Genomic DNA, 9,861 nt, shown 5'->3' on the forward strand with positions numbered 1-9,861 from the left:
AAACTTGTAAAACTAGGGGCTTAAAACCCAAAGCGTTAAGGTTCTGAATCTTGGATTTTTCCTAATCTGGTTTTAAGATTGGCATTGTACCTGGTTGTTATTTTTCCCTTGTGGAAAGTTCTTAAGTTTTTTTAATGAACGAAATATAACCTTTGTTATAGCTTTAATTCATTTCTTGACATTGTAGTTAGACCCATTCAATCCCGCACCTTCTTTTCACCTCTGCGTTCCACAGATACCCCGGAACACTATTAAATGTATTTGCGAATCAAGTTCTATTTTCCTGTCTACTTTTGAATAATATTGAAAAATCTGTACACAAGACTCATTCAAAAATGTATTTGAGAAACAAACGTTATTATTGTTCTGTTTGTTTGTGAATAATATTATTATATAGGAATGTTTGCATTAATAGCATGTTAATCATGCTCCTCACCACCACCACCAAATAATTACCCGAAATCGGCCTGGACAGTGAGCAAAGAAATTAATCTTGATCCATGAAGGTATCATGTCACTGTCACGTCATATCTTCAAGAATGCTAGTCTGGCGATTGATTTAGATGAAGGCCAATGTAATTTGGCGGAAAACTCGGCTCTGTTAAATATATATACAAGTGGCTGTAATCCAGTTAGCATATTTATTTCTTTATTTTACCAACATAATTGATCTCGATGCCATTTGTTGTAAAATCTTGTGTGAATTCTAAACATGTCCTGTTTCCTTGCCATCTGGTAACGTTAGCTACAGTTTTCCGGTGTTCAAAGGCGCCGGCATGCTGTCCTGACGTCATATAGGACCGGAACACCATCCACTTACGGAAAGACAAGATGAAGGCAGCATCATTTTACCGCGAAACCAACCCGTGTGGGTCATCTCGGAAGTTATATCACTAACTGATATGAGTTACCAACATGGACTACGTCATGTCACCATTCATAACATAACCTTGAAAAGAGCCTTCCGTATGACACATTCTACATTCCAGTACATGAGATAGGAAAATCTCCAGCTGTTCAGTGATTGTTTGGCTGATAGATAGTTGGCTCATAAGGGGCCTAACTGGTACAGTTCAGTGGCGTATACTGAGGTCTACCAAGGCTATCAATGAAGCCCAAACCTCAAATGAGAAAGATGGAACTCTAAAGCACATTATAATGAAAGCCCCCGACACATTATGTTCCATTTGCAAAACGTGAAAGCAATGAGAAAAAAACGTCGCACGTATGTCCGCTAGGTGCGGGGATCAAGGGGATAGGTGTGCTAGGCTTCGCTCCGTCAGATCGCCAGTGCTAACGAACAACATGCGTTACTCATCGTATATACAGTACTTCCTCACCTCATACTTCTGATTTAATTATATAGATAACAGAGTGCTGGTATTTCACTCCCGTTTACTTTTACATCCTTATAGGAAGACACTGCAGGGCTGCTGTTATAGGAGTAATATAGCTTTCTTTTTACAGGTAGATCTGCTAAAATGAAATGCAGCCTTTCAGGTTTCAGGTTTAGTACTCTCTTTTGTTGGTTGGAATCGAACCCGTGATCATGTGTCGGACACCGCCAATGACCGCCCGAGGAAGCTAATAAACCAATGAACAATGGGCATGACCGCTGTAAAGTACATTTTTTGTGCAGTAATAATAATAATCCATGATATCTGTATAGGCTTGGTGGTGACCTAATGAGGATGAAATGAATGGGTTGGACGTGATAAAAACCCTACCCATAGACCAGGGGAATTAACAGTATTCAGGGGTTGATTCTGAGAATTGAACCGGGACTATCGGACCAAAGGCAAGCAATCTATCCATTTAGCCTCAAAGCAGGGCTTTAATTTGTTAAACCTAAAGCTACCATCTCCACTGATCAGGTGTTGAGTATTGACTAGCGATGGGTCGTACCAGTTCTATCATATGAATATACTTCATTCATTCATTCATTCACACTCTTTATTGCGAATCGTTCAAATGAAGTAGTTCGTCCATGAAGTGATGAAATGAAATGGCGTATGGCTTTTATTGCTGGGAGTGTCCGAGGACATGTTCGGCTCGCCAGGTACAGGTCTTTCGATCTGACTCCCGTAGGCGACCTGCGCGTCATGATGAGGATGAAATGATGATGAAGACGACACATACACCCTGCCGGGAATCGAACCCGGGACCCCTGTGACCAAAGGCCAGCACGCTAACCATTTAGCCGTGGAGCCGGACGTTCATGAAGTAATGAAGCCTGACGAAGCTGCTCATTATGTCCTTCAGCAGCGACTTCGTTCACCGTGCCTCACTCAATAGAGCTTCGTAACAATCATGAGTGCAATTGGACTAGACAAAAGAGTGACTGAATGGGTGGCTATATTTCTAGAAAATAGAAATCAGAGAAATAGAGTAGGCGAATCTTTATCTGACCCTATACTAATTAAGAGGGGAATTCCTCAACAGTATTATTGGACCTTTATTTTCTCTTATATATATCAAATGATATGAGTAAAGAAGTGGAATCAGATATAAGGCTTCTTGCAGATGATGTTATTCCGTACAGAGTAATAAAGATTAGTATTAGTATTAGTAGTATTAGTATTTATTTATGAACAAACAGGCTTTCCGCCCCATTACATGTTCACAAAGCAATAAGACACAATATTAATAATTATAATAAAAAAAAATAAAAAAAAAAATAATAATAAAAATAATAATAAAATAATGATAATAATAATATAATACATAAAAATAAAATAATGATAATAGAGATAATAGGAATAAATAATAACAAAAATGATAACAATTCTGTAGCAGTCCTCGGCTCGAGGATCCAGCAAACTCATCACTTGTCCTTATGTCTACAGCAACTTTCGTCACATTCCTTTTCCCTGACCTACTCCCGATCAATACCAAAACATCGACAGTCAGCACTTACATTCTAACCAGCCATAACACAAACAAAAGTCCTCCACGTTCACAACAATAAATAACACAATCCTAACCCAGCAGAAAATCATAATAACTTACAATCAAATTTCAACACTGGTCTCCCTCCACACTTACCTTAAATACCACTTTTATTTCAATGCATTACTACCTCTCATGTTGCAACTTGACCATTATTTAGCCATGCTTGATCTCATTTTAAAACCCAAGCCATGCTCAGCATTACATTTGCTATCGCAACCACAAAACAAACAGACCATGCCATCCTGTCCTCTTACCCAACTCCCCTAACTAAATACTCAGTCCCTATATACACTAAACCATTAAAATTTTAACCTACTATCTCCTTCCCTTATACAGATAACTATTCTACCCCCCTATTCCCCTGCCCACCCTCTAACTCACTCTCCTTCATTTTACTCTCGCAGGCCTTTTTTGTCGCACAAAAATACCTGTTCAATTCACCCCCTTTTTCCCATTGTTTAAGAATCCATCTCAGTATTGCGTTCTCATCCCCTCTCCCCAGTACTTCCCGATTCTCGGCACTCAATAATCTATGTCTTAACCCCCTCGTTCCCTCACAGTCTCTTAGCAAGTGAAACTCATCATTCACATCTCCACAAAGTACACACCTTGTCTTATCCCTGCCCTGTAACCAGCCCTTATTCCTTGGCAGGCCTAAAAGCCACCACATCATCCCATATCGATTTGACCTATCAACGTATCTAATATTCAACCCTGCTATCTCCTCTATTTTCGTCAAAACAATCAGCGAATTTCTTAGTCTGCTTTCCCCCAATAATTTCTGCCTATGGATATCCCTAATTCTCCTTTCTAGTATTTTCATCCCTCTCACTTCTGTCTTTGACCAAACCTCCCCCCACAGGTGCCCTAATCCTATCCTCTCTAAATATCCTTTTAATTTTTCTAACCATCCACCCTTATACATGCTCTTAAATTGCTGTACATATGCAGCCTGTAAAACTCTCCCACCTTCCTGTCTTTTTAAATTCATCCAATATCTAACTATTCTTTTCACACCCTCTGATTCCAAATCCTCCCCACACATTAATTCCGCCCCTACATTTGCTGTACACCTCGGTAAGCCCATCACTAACTTAGCAAAACTACTAACAATCTTTCTTAGTTCCTCTCTTTTTTCATCCAGCCCCCAAACTTCTGCTCCGTATAATACCCTCCCCACTATTACCGACCTGAACACGAGTCTCAGTGTTTTATAACTGATCCCCGGGAACTTGAGTAGCAAATTTCTGACTGAGGCTAAGGCTGCCAAGCCTCTATATTTCATTCTTTTGATCTGGTCACTCCAAGTCCCTTTATCATTAAAAATAACTCCTAGATATTCCAGCTTCCTTACCTGTTCCAATCTTTCTCCCTGTATTACCCAATTCCCTTCCATCTTTCTTCTTTTGTTCACCTGTACTATCAATATTTTAGACTTATTTCCATTAATTTTCAATCCCCATTTCCTCGCAAATAGCATCACTGACTCTAAGGCCCTATTCATCGCCCCTGAAGTTAACGTCATCAATAACACATCATCCGCAAATATCAGTCCTGGCACTTCCAAACCATTAATTACCGGTACAGCCCAATTTCCTGCCCCAAACCCCTCTAAAATATCGTTTATAAATAAAATAAACAGTATGGGCGATAACTTGCAACCTTGTTTTAAACCCACCTTGGACTCCAATGGTCCACTCATTCTCTCTTCTCCCAATTTTACACAAAACCTGACGTCCCTGTATATTCCTTCCACTGCCCTCAACATCTTCTCTGAAATCCCTAGCCTACCTAATTTCTCTCGTAGGGCCTCTCTATTTACCTTATCAAAAGCTTTCTCAAAATCTATTGCTGCTACATAAACCGTACTTCTATTCATATTCTTATACTTTTCTAAAATAGTCTTAACTATCATTATATTATCCACTGTTCTTTTCTTTTTCCTAAATCCCCCTTGGTAATCTGTCAAAATTCCATTTTCTTCCGCCCACCCACTTATTCTGTTCGCTAGCACCCCCGTATATATTTTACTCAGAGAATCCAACAGAGATATACCCCTATAACTGTTCACATCGTTCCTACTACCCTTTCCCTTGTATATAGGGCATATAATTCCTGTTTCCCATTCCCTAGGGTAGTTTCCTCCCTCGAATATCCTATTGAATAGTTTCACCATGCCCTCTATCATTATCTCATTTTTACTAATTTCCTTCCAAAACTTATTATTTATACCATTACACCCCCCGGCCGACTTCGCTCTGGCTCTACTTATCACTCCCCGGATTTCCTCTCTTGTGATTTCTTTATCCAAGTCATAAATTGCCACTCCCCTATTACTCCAAATTACTTCTTCTCCCGAACCTCTCCATCTATCACCCCCCTTTTTTCCTAGTAATTCCTCGAAGTGTCTGACCCATTGCACTTCCTCAATACTCGTTCTCTCCATATTCCTTCCACCCTTAATAATTCTATTAATCTTATCCCAGACTCTCTCAAAATTGTTAGTCTTGCAGTCATTATTTATGGCTTCCATTTGTTCCTCTAACCACGTCTTTTTTGTCTCCGTAATTTTCTTTTTATACTCCTTCCTCAATCTACAGAAAAACTCCCTTTCTTGGCTTCCACCTTTCCTTCTATATTCTCCTAAAGCGTCCATCACCCTCCTCCGCAATCCTTCACACTCCCTATTAAACCATTCTTCTCCCTCTTTCTTATTTCCTTTTCTAGCTTTCACCTTCTGCGCTATCATCTTTATTGGATGTAGCAACAATTCCAAGGCTTTATCAGTATCATTCTCTTCTAACGCCCCTTCCCACCCATATTTCAGAAGATGTAACTCCTCCTTTACTACCCTATTCCAATCCCGGCCTACCTTCTCTGTCCATTTGTACTTATTATAACCCCTCCCTCGTTTATCCTTTGTCTCATTTTCCTTCATTGTACGCTTCTCTACCTCTCTTTTCAGCATAACCCTCACCGGGAAATGGTGTGACTCAATCCAATCTCCTATTTCCATACTTACAACTTCCTCAATCATCCCTTCCGAGCTCAGAACCATATCTATCACACTACCCCCTTTCTCCGTAACATATGTCAATTTCCCCGTCCTGTCACCCTCTATCCACCCATTCAGAATATACAAGTTTCCCACAGCACACATCTCTAGGAGCTTCTCTCCATAACTATTTGTAATTTTGTCCTCACTCCTTCTGCTTTCTAACAAACACATTCCATCCTCCCTACTATAAATTGGGCTCTGTTCTCCTATTCTCGCGTTCCAATCCCCAAATAACAACATATCCTCCTCCCCTGGATACATTCCCCTTATCCTACCAATATCCACCAATAACTCTTCAAAAAAATATTTATTTGCATATTCTGAATTACTAGGATGACAGTAAACAAAAGCTAGATTTATTTTCTTCCTCCGTCCCTCTCTCTCTCCCAAATTCAATCTCAGCCATATGGTTTCCATCATATCGGTCTCTATATCCTCTACTCTTTCACTAATTTCTTCCCTAATTAGAACTATCATCCCTCCTGGTGCTCGTCCCTTATTCCTCTCTTTTCTTCTATATTTATATTTTATCTCAAACCCCTTCCATGTAATCTCCCTCCCTGTTTCCAACCACGTCTCTAAGAGTGCCACAACATCGAAACTTTCAATTACTTCCCTAACTTTCTTGTTTCCTAATTTGCTCCTTACTCCTTCAATATTCACACATCCTATCTTCCAAAATTGTTATAACTTTCCCTCCCTCCCTTCTAGGTCTCCCACTCTATTCTTACTTCTAGTATTTATCGACCTCTCTCCCTCTGTATCCTCCATCCCTTTACGTACTTTTCCCCATATGTCTTTTAAGCTCTTACTCCTGACTTTACTCATAAGTTTTTTACCTTCTTGTCGATCTGTCTCCTCTTGACCTTTCTTTTTCGCTACACCACTGCACCCTGCACTCACCTCTTCTTGCTGCTCACCCCCACTCTCCCCCTCACTATTTTGGACTTCTGAATCCATCTCCCTTTGTCCTTTCTTACTCACTGCACCACTACACTCTCCTCTCCCAGTTTCTTGCGGTCCACTCTCACCGTCCACTTCACTATCTTGGTCTTCTGTCTCCCGGCTGCACTGCCCATTCTCTTCCGAGATGCCTTGCTCTCCTGCCACGTCCCTCCTCCTCTTCTTTTCTTCTTTCTTCTTCCCATCTTGCCTTGACCTCTCACCACTCTCAACCCTCTCGTTTTCGTCCATTTCCTTTAGCTTAGAAACTGAATGAACTCTGACCCATCGCCCGTTCGTCACCTCCAACCTCAGACCTCTTATTCGGGCCTTTAGCCCCTGGTTCCTCGCTCTCCAAAGGTGCCTATTCAAGATCTTCGCGTTTTCACTTCCTTCTCTTCCCATGTCTCCTTTCACCCCTATTTTCCGCCCTTGTAAATTCTTGCTGTTTCTTAACACAGAATCTGCCATTAGGGTTGAGAACAATGTAACCCTAATTGGCCTCCGACCTTTGATTCTACCAACTCTCTCTACATCATCAATGTCTACCTCACTAAAGTTTACCTTCATAACATCACGTATAGCTTCCACCACCTTAAATATCAGCTCAATCTTGCTCTCTCTCGCCCCTTCCTCAATTCCATATAAAAATATGGCTTTTTTCAATCTCTCCTGCCTGTACCCCTCCGCTTCTTTCTTCATCTTCATCACCTCGTCTTTCAGATGCTTCACTTCCCCTCTCAATAACTCGATTTCTTTCTCGTTATTGACCACTCTCCTGCTCGATTCCTCTGTCTTCGTTTCAAGCCATTTCTTCATGTTCCCTATCTCCCTTCTCTGCTCCTCCATCATGTCCTTTATTTCCTGCACCTTATCCCATTGACACTTTTCCTGCATCACTTCACTTACAACCACCCTGAGTGCGGCCAAATCCTCTGCGCTAAATTTTCCACTGGTATTTGGGCCTGGGTTCACTTCCACCCCCCCAATAACCAGTAACACTGCTATCACTGTCACCACCAGCACCGCTTCACTCATTTTCAATCCGTCCGTCACCAATCCATTCCTGACCTCCTTCTTCTGCCTTGCCTGCCATTTCCCAATAGCGGCCCGGTACTGTTCAATGCTAACCATGTTTACAGCACGCACTTCGCTACGCAACCTCTCTCCTCGACTGCTCGAGCTAGACTGAGTAATAAAGATGTTACAATATTGTGCTAATTTTTTTTCTATTTGCTTTTACGTCGCACCGACCCAGATAGGTCTTATGGCGACGATGGGACAGGAAAGGCCTAGGAATTGGAAGGAAGCGACCATGGCCTTAATTAAGGTACAGCCCCAGCAGTTGCATGGTGTGAAAATGGGAAACCACGGAAAACCATCTTCAGGGCTGCCGACAGTGGGGCTCGAACCCACTATCTCCCGGATGCGAGCTCACAGCTGCGCGCTCCTAACCGCACAGCCACTTCGCCCGGTACAATATTGTGAACAACTGCAAAATGACCTCGATAATGTTGTGAAATGGACAAAAGGCAATGGTATGACGATAAACGGGGTTAAAAGTCAGGTTGTGAGTTCTTTCTTTCTTTTTTTCTTTTTTTTTTTTTGCTAGTGGCTTTACGTCGCACCGACACAGATAGGTCTTATGGCGACTATGGGATAGGAAAGGCCTAGGAGTTGGAAGGAAGTGGCCATCTTCAGGCTGCCAACAGTGGGATTCGAACCCACTATCTCCCGGATGCAAGTTCACAGCCGCGAACCCCGGAGCGCACAAATAGGAAAGGTCCTCTCAGTTTTAATTACTGTGTTGATGGCGTTCAAGTTCCTTATGGGGATCACTGTAAGTACCTAAAGAAAGATCTTCATTGGGGTAATCACATAAATATGATTGTAAATAAGGGGTACAGATCTCTGCACATGGTTATGAGGTTATTTAGGGGTTGTTGTACGAATGTAACGGAGAGGGCATATAAGTCTCTGGTAAGACCCCAACTATATGATGTTGACTCACCGACACTGTCCGTATCACTGATTGACTGAGCTTGCTGGTGTCTGACTTCCTCAATGCTGTGATCGTTATATACAAGGCGGAAGAATACTTTTGCGTTGCCATTTCCTAGTCCAACCAAACTCATTATAATTTTTAAACAATATTGACGTGTAGGAGGTATATTTTGCCGTTATTACTGTAAGTGCTTATAGCATATCCACTGCGTATTTGTTTCTGAACGTACCATAAACGTTGTAATGCATTTTTGATGTTCAATATATGAAAAGGACAGATGGACTGCGAGCGGCTGTATTTTCAATTCCTATTTAACGGAGTCATTATAGACTGTTTTGCCTTTCAGCGTTCAGGCTGCAAGCCTCTGTGAATTTACTAAAGACCTCCACAATGCTCTAGCTCTGTGACCTGATATTTAAGTCATTACAAAACTGAGTCTGAAGGCGTGAAAATGAAAGACTGCGTAGGATTCGCAATCCTAATACCGTCGGAGTCGGAAAAGAACAAGAGTTGACCAAGGGAGGTGGTATAGGATAGATGAAAGCGAGGAGCCTAGCATAGGTAAGTGGAAGCAATGCCAGGACTCGGCTAAATGCCCCGTGGTCGCCAACCAACGCTCCCAAGTTAAGAGCCCCCGGGGACTCCTTTTAGAATCCTCTTACGACAAGCACTCCTGTGTTTGTTATTCTTCCGCTCCCACCCACAGGGGGTCAGACTCCAAACCAAATGAGAGACAGGCACTACGATATTACTATTCTTCTTCTTATTATTATTCGAATAACCCTTTTGAGGGTACGATAAATCAGCTTTGGTTACTTTTCTTTGCATTTAACTCTTTTCGCTTCCAAACTTCCCTCATTTTCTGAGAATGTTGTTTCTTTTCCTCTTGAGTCCATTTTCTTCT

The sequence above is a fragment of the Anabrus simplex genome, chromosome 13 (assembly GCF_040414725.1).
Source record: "Anabrus simplex isolate iqAnaSimp1 chromosome 13, ASM4041472v1, whole genome shotgun sequence".
In the NCBI taxonomy this organism is placed as follows: domain Eukaryota; kingdom Metazoa; phylum Arthropoda; class Insecta; order Orthoptera; family Tettigoniidae; genus Anabrus; species Anabrus simplex.